This window comes from Chlorocebus sabaeus, chromosome X (genome assembly GCF_047675955.1).
Source record: "Chlorocebus sabaeus isolate Y175 chromosome X, mChlSab1.0.hap1, whole genome shotgun sequence".
Taxonomy (NCBI): domain Eukaryota; kingdom Metazoa; phylum Chordata; class Mammalia; order Primates; family Cercopithecidae; genus Chlorocebus; species Chlorocebus sabaeus.
In genome coordinates this window covers 95,245,020-95,271,729 of record NC_132933.1, presented here as the reverse complement: position 1 = coordinate 95,271,729, position 26,710 = coordinate 95,245,020, and the positions used below count along the sequence as shown (strand labels likewise).

At 38.2% G+C, this 26,710-nt stretch overlaps 1 protein-coding gene and 1 pseudogene across 1 annotated transcript in view; both read right to left on the bottom strand.

Annotated features, from left to right (window-relative positions):
• Positions 1-26,710, bottom strand: part of LOC103247423 (zinc finger X-linked protein ZXDA-like) — a 110,749-nt gene that overhangs the window by 49,067 nt on the left and 34,972 nt on the right. The gene's annotated exons all lie outside the window — the stretch shown is intronic.
• On the bottom strand, positions 8,072-16,545 carry LOC140710864 (serine/threonine-protein phosphatase 6 catalytic subunit pseudogene; annotated as a pseudogene).

Here is a 26,710-nt window from a genome sequence, read left to right as displayed (position 1 = left end):
TTCCTTCCTTCCTTCCTTCCTTCCTTCCTTCCTTCCTTCCTCCCTCCCTCCCTCCCTCCTTCCCTCCCTCCCTCCTTCCCTCCCTCCCTTTTCTTTCTTTCTTTCTTTCTTTTGCTACTTTTATACTGTCTTGTATTTTTATTTGTATTTTCAGGTATTTAGTTATTTCATCGGGTGCACCATAAAGTCTATGAGGGCAGATATTGTATCTTTACATCTGCAGTTTTTCGCACAGAGCCTTGTGGTTAAAAGCTGATCAAAAAATGTTTATTCCTATCTTTGAAGATTCTTTATATTCTATCTTTCCTATCTTTGAGATTCTTTATATTCAGGAGAGAAAAGAAAAATAAATGAAGAAAGCTTGTAATTGAACGAACTAGTTCGCAGTGTTTTGCATCTAACAGCCAAAGGCATAAATAATAAATCATCAAAAGATGATTAACAACTTTATCATTGTTATTGATCGCATAGAACTAAAAGAAATATAATACATATTTTTCTTCCAGGTCTGCCTGACAAATATGATTGTATAATTTTTTAAATTCTTATTATACTTTAAGTTCTAGGGTACATGTGCACAACGTGCAGGTTTGTTACATATGTACACATGTGCCATGTTGGCATGCTACACCCATTAACTCGTCATTTACATTAGGTATATCTCCTAATGCTATCCCTCTCCACTACTGCTCCCCACAATAGACCCCAGTGTGTGATGTTCCCCTTTAGTTTAATTAGATCCCATTTGTCAGTTTTGGCTTTTGTTGCCATTGCTTTTGGTGTTTTAGACATGAAGTCCTTGCCCATTCCTATGTCCTGAATGTTATTACCTAGGTTTTCTTCTAGGGTTTTTATGGTTTTAAGTCTAACATTTAAGTCCATCTTGAATTAACTTTTGTATAAGGAGTAAGGAAAGGATCCAGTTGCAGCTTTCTACTTATGGCTAGCCAGTTTTCCCAGCACCATTTATTAAATAGGGAATCCTTTCCCCATTTCTTGTTTCTCTCAGGTTTGTCAAAGATCAGATGGCTGTAGATGTGTGGTATTATTTCTGAGGGCTCTGTTCTATTCCATTGGTCTATATCTCTGTTTTGGTACCAGTACCATGCTGTTTTGGTTACTGTAGCCTTGTAGTAGTTTGAAGTCAGGTAGCGTGATGCCTCCAGCTTTGTTCTTTTGGCTTAGGATTGTCTTGGCAACGTGGGCTCTTTTCTGGCTTCATATGAACTTTAGAGTAGTTTTTTCCAATTCTGTGAAGAAAGTCATTGGTAGCTTAATGGGGATGGCATTGAATCTATAAATTACCTTGGGCAGTATGGCCATTTTCATGATATTGATTCTTCCTATCCATGAGCATGGTATGTTCTTCCATTTGTTTGCATCTTCTTTTATTTCACTGAGTAGTGGTTTTTAGTTCTCCTTGAAGAGGTCCTTCACATCCCTTGCAAGTTGGGTTCCTAGGTTTTTTATTCTCTTTGAAGCTATTGTGAATGGGAATTCATTCATAATATGGCTCTCTGCTTGTGTGTTACTGCTGTAAAAGAGTGCTTGTGATTTTTGCACATTGATTTTGTATCCTGAGACTTTTCTGTAGTTTTTGAGCTTAAGGAGATTTTGGGCTGAGACAGTGGGGTTTTCTAAATGTACAATCAGGTCATCTGCAAACAGATACAATTTGACTTCTTCTTTTCCTAACTGAATACCCTTGATTTCTTTCTCTTGCCTGATTGCCCTAGCCAGAACTTCCAACACTATGTTGAATAGGAGTGGTGAGAGAGGGCATCCTTGTCTTGTGCCAGTTTTCAAAGGGAATGCTTCTGGTTTTTGTTCATTCAGTATGATATTGGCTGTGGGTTTGTCATAAATAGCTCTTATGATTTTGAGATACGTTCCATCAATACCGAATTTATTGAGAGTTGTTAGCACGAAGGGTTGTTGAATTTTGTCAAAGGCCTTTTCTGCATCTATTGAGATAATCATGTGGTTTTTGTCTTTGGTTCTGTTAATATACTGGATTACATTTACTGATCTGCGGATGTTGAACCAGCCTTGCATCCCAGGGATGAAGCCCACTTGATCATGGTGGATAAGCTTTCTGATGTGCTGCTGGATTCGGTTTGCCAGTATTTTATTGAGGATTTTTGCATTGATGTTCATCAGGGATATTGGTCTAAAATTCTTTTTTTGTTGTGCCTCTGCCAGGCTTTGGTATCAGGATGATGTTGGTCTCATAAAATGAGTTAGGGAGGATTCCCTCTTTTTCTATTGATTGGAATAGATTCAGAAGGAATATTAGGAGCTGGTACCATTTATTCTGAAACTATTTTCAACAATAAAAAAAGAGGGACTCCTCCCTAACTCATTTTATGAGGTCAGCATCATCCTGATTCCAAACTTGGCAGAGACACAACAACAAGAACAAAAATTCAGACCATTTTCACAATATTGATTCTTCCTATCCATGAGCATGGTATGTTCTTCCATTTGTTTGTGTTCTCTTTTATTTCACTGAGCAGTGATTTGTATTTCTCCTTGAAGAGGTCCTTTACATCCCTTGTAAGGTGGATTTCTAGGTATTTTATTGTCTTTGAAGCTATTGTGAATGGGAGTTCATTCATGATTTGGCTCTCTGTATGTCTGTTACTGGTGTATAAGAATGCTTGTTGTTTTTGCACATTGATTTTGTATCCTGAGACTTTGCTGAAACTGTTTATCAGCTTAAGGAGATTTTGAGCTGAGACAATGGGGTTTTGTAAATATACAATCATGTAATCTGCAAATCAATATTGCGAAAATGGCCATACTGCCCAAGGTAATTTATAGATTCAATGCCATCCCCGTTAAGCTACCAATGACTTTCTTCACAGAATTGGAAAAATGTGCTTTAAAGTTCATGTGGAACCAAAAAAGACCCTGTATTGCCAAGACAATCCTAAGCCAAAAGAACAAAGCTGGAGGCATCACATTACCTGACTTCAAACTAAACTACAAGGCTACAGTAACCAAAACAGCATGGTACTCGTACCAAAACAGAGATACAGACCAATGGAACAGAACAGAGCCCTCAGAAATAATACCACATATCTACAGCCATCTGATCTTTGACAAACCTGAGAGAAACAAGAAATGGGGAAAGGATTCCCTATTTAATAAATGGTGCTGGGAAAATTGACTAGCCAAAAGTACAAAGCTGCAACTAGATCCTTTCCTTACTCCTTATACAAAAATTAATTCAAGATGGATTAGAGACTTAAATGTTAGACCTAAAACCATAAAAACCCTAGAAGAAAACCTAGGTAATACCATTCAGGACATAGGCATGGGCAAGGACTTCATGTCTAAAACACCCCTAGCAGCAGCAACAAAAGCCAAAAATGACAAATGGGATCTCATTAAACTAAAGAGCTTCTGCACAGCAAAAGAAACTACCATCAGAGTGAACAGGCGACCTACAAAATGGGAGACAATTTTTGCAATCTACTCCTCTGACAAAGGGCTAATACCAGAACCTATAAAGAGCTCAATCAAATTTACAAGAAAAAAACAAATAACCCCATCAAAAAGTGGGGAAAGTATATGAACAGATACTTCTCAAAAGAAGACATTCATACAGCCAACAGACACATGAAAAAATGCTTATCATCAGTCGCCATTAGAGAAATGCAAGTCAAAACCACAATGAGATACCATCTCACACTAGTTGGAGTGGAAATCATTAAAAAATCAGGAAACAACAGGTGCTGGAGAGGATGTGGAGAAATAGGAACACTTTTACACTGTTGGTGGGATTGTAAACTAGTCCAACCATTGTGGAACACAGTGTGGCAATTCCTCAAGGATCTAGAACTAGAAATACCATTTGACCCTGCCATCCCACTACTGGGGATATACCCAAAGGATTATAAGTCATGCTGCTATAAAGACACATGCACATGTATGTTTATTGTGTCACTATTCACAATAGCAAAGACTTGGAATCAACCCAAATGTCCATCAGTGACAGACTGGATTAAGAAAATGTGGCACATATACACCATGGAATACTATGCAGCCATAAAAAAGGATGAGTTCGTGTGCTTTGTAGAGACATGGATGCTGCTGGAAACCATCAATCTCAGCAAACAATTGCAAGAACAGAAAACCAAATACCGCATGTTCTCACTCATAGGTGGGAACTGAACAATGAGATCACTTGGACTCTGGAAAGGGATCATCAAACATCGGGTCCTATTATGGGGAGGGTGTAGAGGGATAGCATTAGGAGACATACCTAATGTAAATGACGAGTTAATGGGTGCAGCACACCAACATGGCACATATATATATATGTAACAATCCTGCAAGTTGTGCACATGTACCCTAGAACTTAAAGTATAATAATAATAATAAAAAATTCAGACCAATATCTCTGATGAACATCGATGTGGAAATCCTCAATAAAACACTGGAAAACCAAATCGAGCAGCACAACATGAACAAGTGTACTTACCACGAACAAGTAGGCTTCATCCTTGGGATGCAACTCTGGTTCAACATACGCAAATCAATAAAGGTAATCCATCACATAAACGGAAACAAGGACAAAAACCAAACTTGAAACATCAAATGGAATCAGGAAATTCTTCATAAAGGAGCATTTTGTGATCTGGTTTGGTCAGATCCTGAAGATACGGATACTTGAGCTATCAGCCCCGAAGAGCGTGTTGGCTTTTTGGAGCAAAGCTCACAAATGAGTCTGGTCATATCAACAATTTAAAACTCATCTCCAGAGCACATCTACTCGTTCATGAAGGCTATAATTTTGTGTTTGATGAGAAGCTGGTGACAGTATGCTCTGCTCCTAATTATTGCTATCATTGTGGAAGTATTGGTTCAATCATGGACTTCAAAGGTGTAAATACAAGAGAACCAATGTTATTCCAGGCAGTTCCAGATTGAGAATGTGTTATTCCTCCTAGAATGACCAACGCTGTATTTCCTTTGAGGCCTTTGCCCATCCTGCTGACCCATTTTTCTGCTTTCTTCTTACTCCAGCTTTCTTGTATTACCCTCTACAATATACTTTTTATTGAGCACTTTGCTGCTGAAATGCTGCCTCTTGCCTTTTTTATATTTTAAATTATCAAAATTTATTGTTTGTTGTAGTGTCTATAGCAAAGTTTTTCTATCAATTTTTCCCTCATTCCATCCCCACACTGGACTCATTTGAGAAGACTTCAGAAATGTTAATACTCACACTGCTGCATGTAGCTCTTGCTTATTTACTGGTCTGGGAAACAGGATATGTTTCCTTTTTTTAAAAAAAAGCCAAGAATAGACCAATAGCAGGCTCTGAAAATGAGGCAATAATTAATAGCCTACCAATCAAAAAACGTCCAGGACCAGATGGATTCACAGCTGAATTCTACCAGAGGTACAAGGAGGAGCTGGTATCATTCCTTCTGAAACTATTCCAATCAATAGAAAAAGAGGGAATCCTCCCTAACTCATTTTATGAGGCCAACATCATCCTGATACCAAAGCCTGGCAGAGACACAACAAAAAAAGAGAATTTTAGACCAATATCCCTGATGAACATCGATGTAAAAATCCTCAATAAAATACTGGCAAATCGAATCCAGCAGCACATCAAAAAGCTTATCCACCATGACCAAGTGGGCTTCATCCCTGGGATGCAAGGCTGGTTCAACATATGCAAATCAACAAACGTAATCCAGCATATAAACAGAACCAAAGAGAAAAACCACATGATTATCTCAATAGATGCAGAAAAGGCCTTTGACAAAATTCAACAGCCCTTCATGCTAAAAACGCTCAATAAATTCGGTATTGATGGAACGTATCTCAAAATCATAAGAGCTATTTATGACAAACCCACAGCCAATATCATATAGAATGGGCAAAAACCGGAAGCATTCCCTTTGAAAACTGGCACAAGACAGGGATGCCCTCTCTCACCACTCCTATTCAACATAGTGTTGGAAGTTCTGGCTAGGGCAATCAGGCAAAAGAAAGAAATCAAGGGTATTCAGTTAGGAAAAGAAGAAGTCAAACTGTCCCTGTTTGCAGATGACATGATTGTATATTTAGAAAACCCCATTGTCTCAGCCCAAAATCTCCTTAAGCTGATAAGAAACTTCAGCAAAGTCTCAGGACACAAAATTAATGTGCAAAAATCACAAGCATTCTTATACACCAGTAACAGACAAACAGAGAGCCAAATCATGAATGAACTTCCTTTCACAATTGCTTCAAAGAGAATAAAATACCTAGGAATCCAACTTATAAGGGATGTAAAGGAATTCTTCAAGGAGAACTAAAAACCACTCCTCAGTGAAATAAAAGAGGACACAAACAAATGGAAGAACATACCATGCTCATGGATAGGAAGAATCAATATCGTGAAAATGGCCATACTGCCCAAGGTTATTTATAGACTCAATACCATCCCCATCAAGCTACCAATGAGTTTCTTCACAGAATTGGGCAAAACTGCTTTAAAGTTCATATGGAATCAAAAAAGAGCCCGCATTGCCAAGACAATCCTATGTCAAAAGAACAAAGCTGGATGCATCACGCTACCTGACTTCAAACTATACTACAAGGCTACAGTAACCAAAACAGCATGGTACTGGTACCAAAACAGAGATATAGACCAATGGAATAGAACAGAGTCCTCAGAAATTATACCACACATCTACAGCCATCGATCTTTGACAAACCTGAGAAAAACAATAAATGGGGAAAGGCTTCCCTATTTAATAAATGGTGCTGGGAAAATTGGCTAGCCATAAGTAGAAAGCTGAAACTGGATCCTTTCCTTACTCCTTATATGAAAATTAATTCAAGATGGATTAGAGACTTAAATGTTAGACCTAATACCAGAAAAACCCTAGAAGAAAACCTAGGTAATACCATTCAGGACATAGGCATGGACAAGGACTTCATGTCTAAAACACCAAAAGCAACGGCAACAAAAGCCAAAATTGACAAATGGGATCTCATTAAACTAAAGAGCTTCTGCACAGCAAAAGAAACTACCATCAGAGTGAACAGGCAACCTACAGAATGGGAGAAAATTTTTGCAATCTACTCATCTGACAAAGAGCTAATATCCAGAACCTTGAAAGAACTCAAACAAATTTACAAGAAAAAAACAAACAACCCCATCAAAAAGCGGGCAAAGGATATGAACAGACATTTCTCAAAAGAAGACATTCATACAGCCAACAGACACATGAAAAAATGCTCATCATCATTGGCCATCAGAGAAATGCAAATCAAAACCACAATGAGATACCATCTCACACCAGTTAGAATGGCAATCATTAAAAAGTCAGGAAACAACAGGTGCTGGAGAGGATGTGGAGAAATAGGAACACTTTTACACTGTTGGTGGGATTGTAAACTAGTTCAACCATTATGGAAAACAGTATGGCGATTCCTCAAGGATCTAGAACTAGATGTACCATATGACCCAGCCATCCCATTACTGGGTATATACCCAAAGGATTATAAATCATGCTGCTATAAAGATACATGCACACGTATGTTTATTGTGGCACTACTCACAATAGCAAAGACTTGGAATCAACCCAAATGTCCATCAGTGACAGACTGGATTAAGAAAATGTGGCACATATACACCATGGAATACTATGCAGCCATAAAAAAGGATGAGTTTGTGTCCTTTGTAGGGACATGGATGCAGCTGGAAACCATCATTCTCAGCAAACTATCCCAAGAACAGAAAACCAAACACCACATGTTCTCACTCATAGGTGGGAACTGAACAATGAGATCACTTGGACTAGGGAAGGGGAACATCACACACCAGGGCCTATCATGGGGATGGGGGAGGGGGGAGGGATTGCATTGGGAGTTATACCTGATGTAAATGACGAGTTGATGCGTGCTGACGAGTTGATGGGTGCAGCACACCAACATGGCACAAGTATACATATGTAACAAACCTGCACGTTATGCATATGTACCCTAGAACTTAAAGTATAATAATAATAATAATAAAGAAAAAAAAAGCCAATTGACAGATTATACCTAAATACTCCTCCTTTTGTATCATTCAGCCTTTTGTTTTAGTTTGGTAAGTTTTAAGAAATTTCATCAGCAAAGTTGTTTTTTGGTGGGCACGATGGACTCTAGATGCCTCAAGTTATGTATACCTGTCCCAGATGTAAACTTCATTGTCCTTTGTTGGATGATATCTAAAATGGATATAAAATAAATTAGTCTAAATGGCTGCCCTCCTTTTTGTGTTTTGAAATTTTAGTTAGAAACTGCTATAGCTTATGACTTTGTACATTAAGATAATTGTATTGATCTTTTCTCAAGTCTTCTCAAATGAGTCCAGGGTGGGGATGGGGGAAAATTGATAGAAAAACATCGATATTCGGGGACTGATAGCCCAAGTATCCGTATCTTCAGGATCTGACCAAACAAGATCACAAAAGGCTCCTTTATGAAAAATTTCCTGATTCCATGCGATGGTTCGAATTTGATCCAGTGTTTTGAAATCAGGAGATAAACCACCATGGACACAAAAAATCTGCTCATCTATTAAAGTTGCTACTGTGAGCATGTCAAAAACTTTGGTACAGTATCTCTAGGCATTTCCATATTTGGCTTGGCACTCATCATAAAATCCATAAACCTGTGTTATCTGTCTACTGTCATGATTTCATTGCAAATGTGTAATACGATCAGTCCGTTTAACCTTTAATGCAAGAAGGTAAGTGAAAGTCTCCAAACTGCAGTAACCTCTGTCTAGAAAATCACCCATAAATATGCAGTTTGTGTCAGGAACCTGACCTTCAGTTCTGAATAGTTCACAAAGGTCATAAAACTATCCAGGTATAACTCCACACACTGTTAGTTGTGCTGATACTGGCTGAACATTTGACTCGTCTAAGTGGAGGTCACAAACATAGTCACATAGCCACTTCATGTCATTCTCTGGCAGGTACTTGTACAGCCACGCTATCTCCACACACTTATCCAGGTCTAGTGGTTCCATTTTAGGAATAACAAGCCACGGTGACAGCGGTGGTGGCAGTGGCTGTAGTAGTGGTGGCAGCAGCGGCGGAGGCCAAAACCGAAACTCTCTCCCCGCTTTTTAATGGTGCTGATTTTTCTTGTAAATTTGTTTAAGTTTCTTATAGATGCTGGATATTAGACCTTTGTCAGATGCATAGTTTGCAAATATTTTTTCCCATTGTGTAGGTTTTCTGTTTACTCTTTTGGGAGTTTCTTTTGTAGCAGCTTTTTAGTTTAACTGGATCCCATTTGTTAGTCTTTGCTTTTGTTGCAATTGCTTTTGGCATCTTCATCATGAAATACATGGCTGTGCCTATGTCCTGAATGGGTATCACCTAGGTTGTTTCCCAGGGTTTTTATACTTTGGGGTTTTATATTTAAGCCTTTAATCCATCTTGTGTTAATTTTTGTATATGGTGTAATGAAAGAGTCTAGTTTCAATTTTCTGAATATGACTAGCCAATTATCTCCGTGCTATTTATTGAATAGTAAATGCTTTCTCCATTGCTTGTTTTTGTCAGCTTTGTCAAAGATCAGAGAGCTGTAAGTGTGCAGTGTTATTTCTGGATTCTCTATTCTGTTCTGTTGGCGTATGTGTCTATTTTTGTACCAGTACCATGCTCTTTTAGTTACTGTAGTCCTGAAGTACAGTTTGCAGTTGGGTAGTGTGATGCCTCCAGCTTTGTTATTTTTCCTTAGTATTGTATTGGCTATTCAGGCACTTTTTTGGTTCTACATTAATTTAAAAATAGTGTTTTTCTACTTCTGTGAAGGATCTCAATATTTAATAGAAATACTGTTGAATCTATAAATTGCTTTGGACAATATGGCCATTGTAACAATATTGCTTCTTCCTATCCATGAGCATGGAATATTTTTCCATTTGTTTGTGTCATCTCTGATTCATTTGAGCAGTGTTTTGTAGTTCTCCTGGTAGAGATCTTTCACCTCTACAGTTAGATTTATTCCTAGGTATTTTATTCATTTTGTGGAAATTTTGAATGGGAGTAATTTCCTGATTTGGCTCTTGGCTTGCGTGTTTTTGGTGTATAGAAATGTTATTGATTTTGGCACATTGATTTTGTATCCTGAGACTTTCTTGAAGTTGTTTATCAGCTTAAGAAGCTTTTGGGCTGATACTATAGGGTTTTCTAAATATAGGATCATGTTATCTGCTACAGGAAGCAGGGGTGCATGTTTCCCTGCAGGCGTTCACCACAGTGGCAGAGGCAATGCAGCTAGGGGAGGTGGGGGTCCCCTGCTGGAGACTGCACAGTTGCACTGTAGATGGTGCTGGCTTTGGGCAGAGTGCTGGCTTGTGCAGATCTGGGTGCCTTTTCTGTGCCCCGCAAACAGGGGTGATCACTCAGGGTGTGGGAGGATCCATTATTCTCTGTGTAATGTTAGCACAAGGATGGACGACTGGCGGGGATAGGGCTTGCTGGCTCTGTGCTGGCGAAGGCTCCATATGCAATATCTGTTCTTGCATGACAATGGGGGCAAACTGTTCTCCTGTGCGCTGGCAGAACAAGTAAAGCAAAACCTGCCCATGCAGACATGTGGTAGCAAAGTAATGTGGGAGTGTTGCCCTGGGCCCAGGGAGAGCTGCAGTATGGGAAGTGAGCCTGTGAGCTGGTGCATGGCTATAGGGGCTGCCTTGTTAGAGCTCTCCACTGATCAGACACAGTCTGCCAGTGCAGAAGCTATGATGTGGGCCTCCACAGCACCGGAGACTGGCCTGTAAGCACACATTACCAGGCTGGGACGCAGAAGAGGCCATCAGACCAAAGGGTACTCAGGTATGACTAGCTGTGTCTGAAGTGCAAGATCACCCTGCACAGATCAGGTCTAACAGGTCTAACCTTAACCTAGGGCTAAGGTATCTTATGGAAGTAAGTTGAGCCTAGGGGAATCACCATCCCTGGGCATGCTTCACTACCGATGCTCCTGCACCACACACCCTCTCAGCTCCAAGTAAGCTGGTTTGCTGCCTCACCACTTCTCTAAGCAGCTCTCTCTGTCACCTCAAGTGTCCCTGGTAGTCGAGGGGTTCCCCCTTTTGGGGTTCCAGAGGCCCCTGGCAAGAGTGGGTTGCTCCTTCCCAGTTAAAATTGCCCATTTCTTTGGAGGTGTAGTTAAAAAATTAAGTCCTGGAGCCCATGAAGGGTTCCCAACTTTCTTCTCCATCAGCCAAGCTTCTGTGATTTCCCTCCATTCACTCTCAGTGCCTTCCCTCTGAAGATCTGTTGCAAGCATACCAGTAGTCTCAGTTCCTCCATCAATAGGGAGAGACTCTCCACTCAAATCATGGAAAGATAATTCAGACAAAAAAATCAGAAAAAAAAAAAAAATGTGGAAGGTAAGCTACACTGTAAATGAAACAGACCTAACTGACATTTACAGAACATTTTATCCAACTGCTGCAGAAAACACTTTCTGTATTTTTTTTTTTTTTAATTTTGAGGGATACATAGGTGTATACATTTATGGGGTACATGAGATATATTGATACACGCATGCAATGTGAAATAAAGCACATCATGGGGAATGGGGTATCTATCCCCTCAAGCATTTATCCTGTAAGATACCAACAAGCCAATTACATTATTTGAGTTATTTAAAAATATACAATTAAGTTATTATTGACTACAGTCACCCTATTGTACTATCAAATAGTAGGTCTCATTTATTTATTTATTTATTTTTGTACCCACTAACGACCTCCACCTCCTTTCCAGTCTCACACTACCATTCCCAGCTTCTGGTAACCATCCTTCTACTCACTATCCCTAAGTCCAACTGCATTGATTTTTAGATCCCACAACAAGTGAGACAATGTAATGTTTGTCTTTCTGTGCCTGGCTTATTTCACTTAACATGATCTCCAGTTCTATGCATGTTGTTGCAAATAATTGGATCTCATTTTTTATGGCTAAATAATATTCCATTGTGTATGTGTACCACATTTTCTTTATCCATTCATCTGTTGATGGAAAGTTAGGTTGCTTCCAAATCTTAGGTATTGTAAACAGTGCTGCAACAAACATTGGAGTGCAAATGTCTCTTTACTATACTGAGTTTCTTTCTTTTGGGTATATACCCCACAGTGAGATTACTGGACCATATGGCAGTTAAATTTTAAGTTCTTTGAGGAACCTCCAAATTGTTCTCCATACTGTTTGCACTACTTTGCATTACCACCAACAGTGTACAAGGGTTCTTTTTTCTCCACATCTTCAACAGCATTTGTTATTGCCTGTCTTTTAAATACACACCATTTTAACTGGGTTGAGATGATATCTCATTGTAGTTTTGATTTGCATTACTCTGATAATCAATGATGCTGAGCACCTTTTCAAATGCTTGCTGCACCACTTGTATGTCTTCTTATGAGAAATGTCTATTAAAATCTTTTGCCCAGTTTTTGATTGGATTGTTGTATTTTTTTTTTCCTATAGAGTTGCTTGAGCTCCTTATATACTCTGGTTAATCCCATGTCAGATTGGTAGTTTGCAAATATTTTCTCCCATTCTGTAGGTTGTTTCTTCACTTTGTTCATTGTATCTTTTGCTATGCAGAAGCTTTTAAACTTAATGTCATCCAATTTGTCCATTTTTGCTTTAGTTGCCTGTGCTTTTGGGATATTGCTCAAGAAATATTTGCCCAAAACCAATATCCTAGAGATTGTCCCCAATGTAGTAATAGATTCATTGTTTAAGATCTTAGATTTAAGTGTTTAATCCATTTTGATTTGATTTTTGTATATGACAAGAGGGGTCTGCTTTCATTTCACATTTTTTCTTCTTTTTTTGTTTTGCTTAGGATATTCAGTTTTCCCAGCACCATTTATTGACGAGACTGTCTTTTCCCCAGTGTATGTTCTTGGTACCTTTGTCAAAAGTGAGTTCACTGTAGGTGTGTGAAATTTTTTCTGAGTTCTCTATTCCCTTCCATTGGTCTACATGTCTTTTTTACAACACTGTCATGCTGTTTTAGTTACTATAGCTCTGTAGTATAATTCGAAATCAGGTAATGTAATTCTTCCAGTTTTGTTCTTTTTGTTTAAAATAGCTTTGGCTATTCTGGGTCTTTTCTGGTTCCATGCACATTTTAGGATATCTTCTCTATTTCTGTGAAGAATATCATTGGTATTTTGATAAAGATTGCATTCAATCTCTAGATTGCTTTCAGTAGTATAAATATTTTAACAATATTGATTCTTCCAATCCATGAACATGGAATATCTTTCCATGTTTTGGTGTCCTCTTCCGTTTCCTTCATCAGTGTTTTACAATTTTGATTATAGAGATCTTCCAATTCTTTGGTTAATTCCTAGGTGTTTAGTTTTATGGGCAGATACTGTAAATGGGATTTTAAATTTCTTTTTCATATTGTTCACTGTTTTTACATAGAAATGCTACTGATTTTTGTACATTGATTTGGTATCCTGAAACTTTACTGAATTTGGTTATCAGTTTTAATAGTTTTTCCTGAAGTCTTTTGGTTTTTCCAAATATAAGATAACATCATCTGCAAACAAATATAATTTGAACGTCTTCCTTTCCAACTTGGATGCCCTTTGTATTATTCTCTTGTCTAATTGCTCTAGCTAAAACTTCCAGTTCAATATTAAAGAGGTAACAGGGGACATCCTTCTTATATTCCAGATCTTAGAAAACAGGGTTTCTTTACCATTCAGTATAATACTAGCTGTGTGTCTGTCATATATGGCTTTTATTATGTTGGGGTATGTTCCTCCTATACATAGTTTTTTGAGGGCTTTTATCATGAAGGGATGTTGAATTTTATCAAAGTTTTTTTTTTAGCATCAATTGAAATAATTATATGTATTTTATTCTTCATTCTGTTGATATAATGTATCATGTTAATTGATTTGTGTTTGGGGAACCACCCTTGCATCCCAGGAATAAATCCCACCTCGTCATGATGATTGATCATTTTAATGTATTATTTTATTCAGTTTGCTAGTATTTCATTAAGGAGTTTTAAAAAATCAATATTGATCAGAAATATTGGCCTGCAGTTTTCTCTTTTTTTATATATGTACGTCTTTGGTTTTGGCATCTGGGTAACACTGACCTTGTAGAAATAGTATGGAAATTTTCCCTCTCTCTCCATTTTTCAGAATAGTTTGAATAGGATTGGTATTAGTTCTTTTTTAATGTTTGGTAGAATTAGCCATGAATCCATCAGGTCTCGGGCTTTTCTTTACTGGAAGACTTTTGATAATGGCTTTGATCATATTATTTGTTATTGGTCTGTTTAGGTTTTAGATTTATTCCTGGTTCAAACTTAGTAGGTTGTATGTATCTAAAAATTTGTCCACTTCTTTTAGATTTTTCAATTTATTGTCAAATAGCTTCTCTTAGTAGCTACTAATGATCCTTTGAATTTCTGTCATATCATTTGTAATGTTTCCTTTTTTATTTGAATCTTTTCTCTTTTGTTCTTAGTCTGGCTAAAGGTTTGTCAATTTTGTTTAACTTTTCAAAAAAATCTTTTAGTTTCATTGACTTTTTGTATTTTTAAATTACAATTTCATTTTTTCTCTGCTCTGATATTTATTATTTGTCATATACTAGTTTTGGGTTTGATTGCTCTGTATTTTTTTAAATTTCAATTTCATTTTTCTCTGCTCTGCTCTTTATTATTTATTGTATACTAGTCTTGGGTTTGGTTGCTCTTGTTTTTCTAATTCTTTAAGATGCATTACTACATTGTGTATTTGAAATTTTTCTTCCTTCTTGATGTAGGCACTTGTAGCCATAACTTCCATCTGAGTATAGGGTTTTCTGTATTCCCTAGGTTTTGGTGTGTTGTACTTCCATTATCATTTGTTTCAAGGAATTTTAAAATCTCCTTCTTAATTTATTCATTGACCCACTGTTCATTCAAGAGCACATTGTTTAATATCCATGTATTTTTATAGTTTCCAAAATTCCTCTGTTATTTATAGTTTTATTCTATTACAGTCAGAGATGTTTTAAGACTTCTTCTGTGACATAACACATGGTCTATCCTTGAGAATAATCTATATGCCAAGAGAAAAAATGTGCATTCTGCAGCTATTAGATAAAATGTTCTGTAAATATCTTTAACTCCAGTTGGTCTATACTGCAGATTATGTCTCATATTTCTTTGTTGATTTTCTATCTAGAAGATTTGTCTAGTGCTGATAATGGGGCATTGAAGTTTCCAGCTATTATTGTGTTGGGGCCTATCTCTCTTTTTAGTGCTAATAATATTTCCTTTATATATCTGGGTGCTCCAGTATTTGGTGCATACATATTTAAAATTGCTATATTCTCTTGCTTAATTGACCCTTTATATAGTGAACTATTATATAGTGAACTTATTTGTCTGTTCTTGTATTTTTTGTCTTAAAACATGTTTTGTCCAATATAAGTATAGTGACTTCTGACCTTTTTTGGTTTCCATTGGCATGGAGTATGATTTTCACCTCTTTATTTTCAGTCTATGTATGTCTTTATAGGTAAAGTGTGTTTGGGTTAGGCAGCAGATCAATGGGTTTTTCTTTTACATCCATTCAGTCAGTCTATGTTTTTAAATTAAAGAGGTTAGTCCATTTACATTCAATGTTATTATTGATAAGTTAAGACTTATTCCTGCCATTTTGCTGCTTCTTTTCTGGTTCTTTTGTGGCCTTCTCCTTGTTTCTTTCCTTTCTGTCTTCCTCTAGTGAAGGTAATTTTCTCTAGTGATATGATTTAGTTCCTTGCTTTTCATTTTTGTGTGCATGTGTATAAAAAAATACATTCTTCTCATCAGTACATGGGACATTCTCCAAGATAGGTAATATATTAAGCCAAAGAACAAGTTTGAACAAATTCAAAACATTTAAAATTATATGAAGTGTCTTTTGTGAATACAACAGACAAATACAAGACATTAATAATATAAACTTTTGATTCACAACAAATACCTGAAAATTGCATAACACGCTTGCAAATGACAAAGGAATTAATGAATAAATTAAGAAGAAAACTTAAAATGTTTTGAAACAAATAAAAATGAAAACAACAAATCCTATGGGATACAGTAAAAGTATTAAAAAGAGTACTTTCTAGCAAAAAAAAAAAAAAAAAAAGATTACATTACAAACTAAAACACTTTTAAAAGAACAACCTAAGAATGCACCTCCAGGGGGGATGGAGCAAGACGGCTGAATAGGAAGAGCTCCAGTCTCCAGCTCCCAGTGCGAGCTACACAGAAGACAGGTGATTTCTGCATTTTCAACTGAGGTACTGGGTTCATCTCACTGGGGAGTGCCGGACAGTCGGTACTGGTCAGCTGTTGCAGCCCCACCAGCGAGAGCTGAAGCAGGGTGAGGCATCGCCTCACCTGGGAAGCGCAAGGGGAAAGGGAATCCCTTTTCCTAGCCAGGGGAACAGAGACACACAACACCTGGAAAATCGGGTAACTCCCACCCCAATACTGCGCTTTAAGCAAATGGGCACGGCAGGAGATTATATCCCACACCTGGCCGGGAGTGTCCCATGTCCACGGAGCCTTCCTCATTGCTAGCACAGCAGTCTGCGATCTAACCACAAGGCAGCAGCGAGGCTGGGGGAGGGGCACCCACCATTGCTGAGGCTTAAGTAGGTAAACAAAGCCCTGGCAATATCGAACTGGGTGGAGATCACAGCAGCTCAAGGAGGCCTGACAGTCTCCGTAGACTCCACCTCTGGGGACAGGGCACAGCTAAACAACAACAACAAAAGCAGCAGAAACCTCTGCAGACTAAAGCAACTCTGTCTGACAGCTTTGAAGAGAGCAGTGGATCTCCCAACACGGAGGTTGAGATCTGAGAACGGACAGACTGCATGCTCAAGTGGGTCCCTGACCCCTGAGTAGCCTAACTGGGAGATATCCTCCACTAGGGGCAGACCGACACCCCACACCTCACACGGTGGAGTACACCCCTGAGAGGAAGCTTCCAAAGCAAGAATCAGACAGGTACACTCGCTGTTCAGCAGTATTCTATCTTCTGCAGCCTCTGCTGCTGACACCCAGGCAAACAGGGTCTGGAGTGGACCTCAAGCAATCTCCAACAGACCTACAGCTGAGAGTCCTGACTGTTAGAAGGAAAACTAACAAACAGGAAGGACACCTACACCAAAACCCCATCAGTACGTCACCATCATCAAAGACCAGAGGCAGATAAAACCACAAAGATGGGGAAAAAGCAGGGCAGAAAAGCTGGACATTCAAAAAATAAGAGCGCATATCCCCCTCCAAAGGAATGCAGCTCATCACCAGCAACGGATCAAAGCTGGACGGAGAATGACTTTGATGAGATGAGAGAAGAAGGCTTCAGTCCATCAAACTTCTCAGAGCAAGAGAGGAATAATGTACCCAGCTCAAAGAAACTAAAAAGCTTGAAAAAAGAGTGGAAGAATTGATAACCAGAATAATTAATGCAGAGAAGGCCATAAACGAATGGACAGAGATGAAAACCATGACACGAGAAATAAGTGACAAATGCACAAGCTTCAGTAACCGACTCGATCAACTGGAAGAAAGAGTATCATCGATTGAGGATCAAATGAATGAAATGAAGCGAGAAGAGAAATCTAAAGAAAAAAGAAGAAAAAGAAATGAAAAAAGCTTGCAAGAAGTATGGGATTATGTAAAAAGAGCAAATCTACGTCTGATTGGGGTGCCTGAAAGTGAGGGGGAAAATGGAACCAAGTTGGAAAACACTCTTCAGGATATCATCCAGGAGAACTTCCCCAACCTAGTAGGACAGGCCAACATTCAAATTCAGGAAATACAGAGAACGCCACAAAGATACTCCTCGACAAGAGCAACTCCAAGACACATAATTGCCAGATTCACCAAAGTTGAATTGAAGGAAAAAACCTTAAGGGCAGCAAGAGAGAAAGGTCGGGTTACCCACAAAGGGAAGCCCATCAGACTAACAGCAGATCTCTCGGCAGAAATGCTACAAGCCAGAAGAGAGTAGGGGCCAATATTCAACATTCTTAAAGAAAAGAATTTTCAACCCAGAATTTCATATCCAGCCAAACTAAGTTTCATAAGTGAAGGAGAAATAAAATCTTTTACAGATAAGCAAATGCTTAGAGATTTTGTCACCACTAGGCCTGCCTTATAACAGACACTGAAGGAAGGACTAAACATGGAAAGGAACAACCGGTACCAGCCATTGCAAAAACACGCCAAAATGTAAAGACCATCGAGGCTAGGAAGAAACTGCATCAACTAACGAGCAAAATAACCAGTTAATATAATAATGGCAGGAACAAGTTCACACATAACAATATTAACCTTAAATGTAAATGGACTATATGCTTCAATTAAAAGATGCAGACTGGCAAACTGGATAAAGAGTCACGACCCATCAGTCTGCTGTATTCAGGAGACCCATCTCACACGCAGAGACATACATAGGCTCAAAATAAAGGGATGGAGGAAGATCTACCAAGCAAATGGAGAACAAAAAAAAGCAGGGGTTGCAATCCTAGTCTCTGATAAAACAGACTTTAAACCATCAAAGATCAAAAGAGACAAAGAAAGCCATTACATAATGGTAAAGGGATCAATTCAACAGGAAGAGCTAACTATCCTAAATATATATGCACCCAATACAGAAGCACCCAGATTCATAAAGCAAGTCCTTAGAGACTTACAAAGAGACTTAGACTCCCATACAATAATCATGGGAGACTTCAACACCCCACTGTCAATATTAGACAGATCAACGAGACAGAAAGTTAACAAGGATATCCAGGAATTGAACTCATCTCTGCAGCAAGCAGACCTAATAAGACATGTACAGAACTCTCCACCCCAAATCAACAGAATATGCATTCTTCTCAGCACCACATCACACTTATTCCAAAATTGACCACATAATTGGAAGTAAAGCACTCCTCAGCAAATGTAAAAGAATAGAAATTATAACAAACTGTCTCTCACACCACAGTGCAATCAAACTAGAACTCAGGACTAAGAAACTCAGTCAAAACCGCTCAACTACATGGAAACTGAATAACCTGCTCCTGAATGACTACTGGGTACATAACGAAATGAAGGCAGAAATAAAGATGTTCTTTGAAACCAATGAGAACAAAGATACAACATACCAGAATCTCTGGGACACATTTAAAGCAGTGTGTAGAGGGACATTTAGAGCACTAAATGCCCACAAGAGAAAGCTGGAAAGATCTAAAATTGACACTCTAACATCGCAGTTAAAAGAACTAGAGAAGCAAGAGCAAACATATTCGAAAGCTAGCAGAAGGCAAGAAATAACTAAGATCAGAGCAGAACTGAAGGAGATAGAGACACAAAAAACCCTCCAAAAAATCAATGAATCCAGGAGTTGGTTTTTTGAAAATATCAACAAAATTGATAGACCGCTAGCAAGACTAATAAAGAAGAAAAGAGAGAAGAATAAAATAGACAGCATAAAAAATGATAAAGGGGATATCACCACCGACCCCAGAGAAATACAAACTACCATCAGAGAATACTATAAACACCTCTACACAAATAAACTAGAAAATCTAGAAGAAATGGATAATTTCCTGGACACTTACACTTTCCCAAGACTAAACCAGGAAGAAGCTGAATCCCTAAATAGACCAATAGCAGACTCTGAAATAGAGGCAATAATTAATAGCCTACCAACCAAGAAAAGTCCAGGACCAGATGGATTCACAGCTGAATTCTACCAGAGGTACAAGGAGGAGCTGGCACCATTCCTTCTGAAACTCTTCCAATTAATAGAAACAGAGGGAATCCTCCCTAACTCATTTTATGAGGCCAACATCATCCTGATACCAAAGCCTGGCAGAGACACAACAAAAAAAGAGAATTTTAGACCAATATCTCTGATGAACATCAATGCAAAAATCCTCAATAAAATACTAGCAAACCGGATTCAGCAGCTCATCAAAAAGCTTATCCACCATGATCAAGTTGGCTTCATTCCTGGGATGCAAGGCTGGTTCAACATACGCAAATCAATAAACATAATCCAGCATATAAACAGAACCAAAGACAAGAACCACATGATTATCTCAATAGATGCAGAAAAGGCTTTTGACAAAATTCAACAGCCCTTCATGCTAAAAACTCTCAATAAATTCGGTATTGATGGAACGTATCTGAAAATAATAAGAGCTATTTATGACAAACCCACAGCCAATATCATACTGAATGGGCAAAAACTGGAAAAATTCCCTTTGAAAGCTGGCACAAGACAGGGATGCCCTCTCTCACCACTCCTATTCAACATAGTGTTGGAAGTTCTGGCTAGGGCAATCAGGCAATTGAAAGAAATCAAGGGAATTCAGTTAGGAAAAGAAGAAGTCAAATTGTCCCTGTTTGCAGATGACATGATTGTATATTTAGAAAACCCCATTGTCTCAGCCCAAAATCTCCTTAAGCTGATAAGCAACTTCAGCAAAGTCTCAGGATACAAAATTAATGTGCAAAAATCACAAGCATTCTTATACACCAGTAAGAGACAAACAGAGAGCCAAATCATGAATGAACTTCCATTCACACGTGCTTCAAAGAGAATAAAATACCTAGGAATCCAACTTACAAGGGATGTAAAGAACCTCTTCAAGGAGAACTACAAACCACTGCTCAGTGAAATGAAAGAGGACATAAACAAATGGAATAACATACCATCCTCATGGATAGGAAGAATCAATATTGTGAAAATGGCCATACTGCCCAAGATAATTTATAGATTCAATGCTATCCCCTACAAGCTACCAATGAGTTTCTTCACAGAATTGGAAAAAACTGCTTTGAAGTTCATGTGGAACAAAAAGGAGCCCGCATCTCCAAGACAATCCTAATTCAAAAGATCAAAGCTGGAGGCATCATGTTACCTGACTTCAAACTGTACTACAAGGCTACAGTAACCGAAACAGCATGGTACTGGTACCAAAACAGAGATATAGACCAATGGAACAGAACAGAGTCCTCAGAAATTATACCACACATCTACAGCCATGTGATCTTTGACAAACCTGAGAGAAACAAGAAATGGGGAATTGATTCCCTATTTAATAAATGGTGCTGGGACAATTGGCTAGTCATAAGTAGGAAGCTGAAACTGGATCCTTCCCTTACTCCTTATACGAAAATTAATTCAAGATGGATTAGAGACTTAAATGTTAGACCTAATACCATAAAAACCCTAGAAGAAAACCTAAGTAATACCATTCAGGACATAGGCATGCGCAAGGACTTCATGTCTAAAACACCATAAGCAACGGCAACAAAAGCCAAAATTGACAAATGGGATCTCATTAAACTAAAGAGCTTCTGCACAGCAAAAGAAACTACCATCAGAGTGAACAGGTAACCTACAGAATGGGAGAAAATTTTTGCAATCTACTCATCTGACAAAGGGCTAATATCCAGAACCTACAAAGAACTCAAACAAATTTACAAGAAAAAAACAAACAACTCCATCAAAAAGTGGGCAAAGGATATGAACAGACATTTCTCAAAAGAAGACATTCATACAGCCAACAGACACATGAAAAAATGCTCATCATCACTGGCCATCAGAGAAATGCAAATCAAAACCACAATGAGATACCATCTCACACCAGTTAGAATGGCGATCATTCAAAAGTCAGGAAACAACAGATGCTGGAGAGGATGTGGAGAAATAGGAACACTTTTACACTGTTGGTGGGATTGTAAACTAGTTCTACCATTATGGAAACCAGTATGGCGATTCCTGAAGGATCTAGAACTAGAAGTACCATATGACCCAGCCATCCCATTATTGGGTATATACCCAAAGGATTATAAATCATGCTGCTATAAAGACACATGCACACGTATGTTTATTGTGGCACTATTCACAATAGCAAAGACTTGGAATCAACCTAAACGTCCATCAGTGACAGACTGGATTAAGAAAACGTGGCACATATATAGCATGGAATACTATGCAGCCATAAAAAAGGCTGAGTTCATGTCCTTTGTAGGGACATGGATGCAGCTGGAAACCATCATTCTCAGCAAACTATCCCAAGAACAGAATACCAAACACCGCATGTTCTCACTCATAGGTGGGAACTGAACAATGAGATCACTTGGACTCGGGAAGGGGAACATCACACACCGGGGCCTATCACGGGGAGGGGGTAGGGGGGAGGGATTGCATTGGGAGTTATACCTGATGTAAATGACTAGTTGATGGGTGCTGACGAGTTGATGGGTGCAGCATAGCAACATGGTACAAGTATACATATGTAACAAACCTGCACGTTATGCACATGTACCCTAGAACTTAAAGTATAATAAAAAAATAAAAAAAGAAAAATAAAAAATATAAATAAAAGGAATGCACCTCCAAAAACTAGAAAAGCAAAAGCAAATGAATCCTAAATTAGTAGAAAATAAATAATAAATTTCAGAGGAGAAATAAATGAAACTCAGAAAAAATAAATACAAAAGATTAAAGAAAAATGTTGTTTTCTTTAAATATATAAATAAAATTAACAAACTATTAGCTAGACCAATTAAGACAATCAGAGAAAATCCAAATAAATAAAATTAGAAATAATAAATGAGGCATTATCACTAATACCAAATAAACATAAAGTAGTATTAGGGACTATTATGAACAACTGTATGCCAATAAATTGGAAAACCTAGAAAATATGAATAAATCCCTACACACATACAACCTGCTAAGATTGAACCACAAAGAAATAGTAGGCCAGAATAAACCAATAACAAGTAATAGCATTGAAACAGTAATAATCATTCTCCCATTGAAGAAAAACTTAGAACCAGATTATTTCATTCCTGAATTTTTCCAAACATTAAAAAAGTACCAATCCCAATTCAACTCAACTATTTCAAATAACTGAAAACAAAATAATACTTTATAACCCATTCTACATGTCAGCATTACCAGTATAACAAAACAAGACAACAACACAACAAAAAATTACAGGCTAATATCCCTGATGAACATACACACAAAAATCTTCAGTAAAATTCTTCCAAACTGAAACTAACGACACATGAAAAATTCATTCACTGTGGTGCAGTGAAATTCATCCTATGGGTACAAGGATGGTTCAACATATGCAAATCAATAAACATGATGTATCACATTAATACAATCAAGGACAAAAATCATACCATATAAATTTCAATATGATGAAAAACTACATGATAAAACGTAATATTCCTTTGTGATACAAACTCTTAACAAACCAGTAATAGAAGGAACATACTGCAAAACAATAAAGGCTATATACGGCAAACCCAGAGCTAATAGCCTACTGTATGGGAAAAAATTGAAAGCCTTTCCTCTAAGATCAGGTAAAAGACAAGAATGCCCACTTTCACCACTTGTATTCAACACAGTATTACAAGTCCTATCCAGAGTGATTCAGCAATAGAAAAAAAGAGCATCCAAAGTGAAAAGAAATAAATCAAATTATCCTTGTTCACAAATGGCATAATCTTATATTTAGAAAACCCTAAAGACTCAACCATAAAACATTCAGGACTGATAAATTCATTAAAGTTGCAGGATACAAAATCAAAACAAAATCTGGTGGTATTTATGTTCCATCAAAAGAGAAAATCTCAAAAAGAAATCAAGAAACCATTCCATTTGTAATGGCTGCCAGATAAAATAAAATACCTAAGAACAAATTTAACCAAGGAATTAAATGATCTACACAAAGAAAATTATATAACATTAATGAAAAAACTGAGGTCTAAATAAAATATGGAAAGATATCCCATGCTCAAATATTGAAATAATGTTATTAAAATAACCATACTACCAAAAGGGATCTATAGATTCAATATAATTCCTATCAAAATATCAATAGCATTCTTCACAAGAAAAGAATAAAGAATCCTCTAATATGTATGGAACCACAAAAGATCCCAGATGACCAAAGCAATCCTGAGAAAAAGAAGAAAGCTGGAAGCATCACACTACCTAACTTCAAAATACTCTACAAATCCATAGTAAACAAAGCATCACGGTACTGGCATAAAAACATACACATAGTCCAATGGAATAGAATAGAGAACACATAAATAAATCCATATATTTATAAAAAAATTCATTTTTGACAAAGGAACCAGAAACATACATTGGGGAAAGAACAGTCTCTTCAATAAATAATTTTGTGAAAACTGAATGTCCACATACAGAAGAATAAAATTAGAACCCTATCTCTCACCATATACAGAAAAAAGATAAAAATGAATTAATGACTTAAATGTAATACCTGAAACTCTAAAACTAGGCAAATAAAAGCACAATCCCCAAAAAAGCAAAAAAAAAAAAAAAGACAAATGGGATTACATCAAGCTACAAAGATTCTGCAAGGCAAAGAAAACAATCAATAAGCGAAGAGACAAACCTAAAGCATTGTTGAAAATATTCACAAACTATCCACCCAAGAAGGTATTAATAACCTGAATGCATAAAAACTCAAACAACTCAGTAATAATAGTCATCAAATATAAATGGGCAAAGGTTCTGAATATATATTTATCACTAAAAAGAACCACAACATGTCAGCAATATGACCAAAGAGCAGCCACTAGTGCTCATACTTTCTACAAAGGCAGCCAAAACAACAAATAAACAACTAAGTGTTAATGTAAATAACCAAACAAGAGTGCTGGAATACGGTAAAAGTGTATCAGAAACTTTAGTGGGCACATAAACTTAGGGTAGCCAGAATGGTAGGAAACATGGGGAGTTCACCACCCTATCCCTGAAATGATATCAGCCAAGAATCAGAAGGAACTTCTCTCTATGCCAAAATGCCAGGCAAAAGGATCGCAGCAGATGCAACCAACACCTTGGACACCTACACTTATCACTACTGGGATCCCCTGCAGTCCTCACAGGCACTAAGACCAGCTGAAGATGCTGCCTAGAGACCATACAGCTGAGCTCTCCCCAGAGAAGAAGCTGAAACTATTCTTCCACCTGTGACCCATGTGGCTACTGTACTACAGCATACTAAAACTGAAACTACTGAAAAAGCGTGTCTTGCTCTTGGGGCAAGTAGCCATGGCACCCCTTATCCTTGCAGCTAAGCCACTGCCAAACCACCCCCATTTGGTGGTCTGACATTCCCAAGCCACGCTGCTGGGAGATGCTTCACCCTTCTCCATGAGACCAAACAGAAGTAAAACTGTTTCACCTACCTCTCATTCTGCCCCATCAGGAGAACTTGGAAACTACAGTCCTTACCACTGGAATCCTCTGTAATCCTCACAGACACTAAGTCCAACAAAGAGAGTTGCCTATAGGCTACACAGCTGTCCCTACCCCAGAGAATGAGCCAATGCTGTGCCTTGCACCTTGTCTACACAGCTACTATGTCAGGTAGGAACTAGAACATATTCTGGAGTGTCTATTGCTCTAGAGATAAGTAATCACAGCAGTGCTACATTTTGAAGCTAAATCATCATTAAGCCATCCCTGCCTGATGGCCTAACATCCCCAAGCTGAGGTGCAAGCAACCATTACCCTTTTCCCAGTAGGACCAAACAATGGTGGAACTGCTCAACCTATGTTTCTTCTCCCCATTCAGACCAAAGCTAAAATTTTCACTCCCTCCTATGAAAACAGTGCTTTGACAGAACAACTCAATCGACCCCTCTCAGTCATAGCTGAATTTTGAACCTAGGTGCCTGAACAGAAATTGTGCATTGCCACCAAAAGCTATACTGCTGAATTTGGCCTTACAATTTAGTATATTGTTAAGTCTCACCATCCCAGGGTCTATAGCACCAAAGGATATGGTACTTTGACAAAGTCCTGCTTCACTGAAAAACAATGTCTGGGATTTCCAGAACAGTTACACAGCTGAGACTGAACTGAAGCAGCAAAACACCCCCCTGGGTAATTAGATGTAAGCCAAGATGAGCAGTTGTGCATCCCCAGGCTGGGCTGACATAGTACCCCACATCTCAGGAAAAGCGAGTAGTGTCTGAGCAGAGACACCCCATTGTACAGGCCAAACAATTCTAGTACTCTGCTTCACTGGAGCTGAAATAGCCCTGTAGAGTGTAAGCTACTGAAACACCCCTCTCTCTGAGGAGTGGGATCATCTCTATATTGTTCCCTACTCCCAAGGGCCCAAATGACAACTATGCTCAGCCAGTCTGGGTTACTTGCTGAGGCTGAATTTGGACTTACAATTCAGTATATTGTCAAGTCTTACCATTCCAGGGTCTACAGCACCCTACATGGTGCCTCATCCTCAAGTACCTGAGTTGCCCTGAGTCCTATTGGCCCAGACTCTTGAATATAGCTGTATCCTGTGTCCCAGGCTCAAACCTCCAGAGCACCCTTTTTTCTATAGAGTCAGACCAGAGCTGTGCCCTGCCCCCAGGTGTGAAATTACAGCTAAAACCCAACCTTCTAGACCCAAGCCACTAGGGTGTGCCTCAGAGTCACAGATCTTGGTTCTGTGGTCAACCTACATACAACCCTGCCACAGAGAGAAAACTCGAACTCTAAGACCCAGGTGCCACAATATGTTCAGGAGACCCTGAGCCTAGAACCTAATCCCACAGGCTGCCACAAGCATCTGCATCTGAACCCAGTTATGAG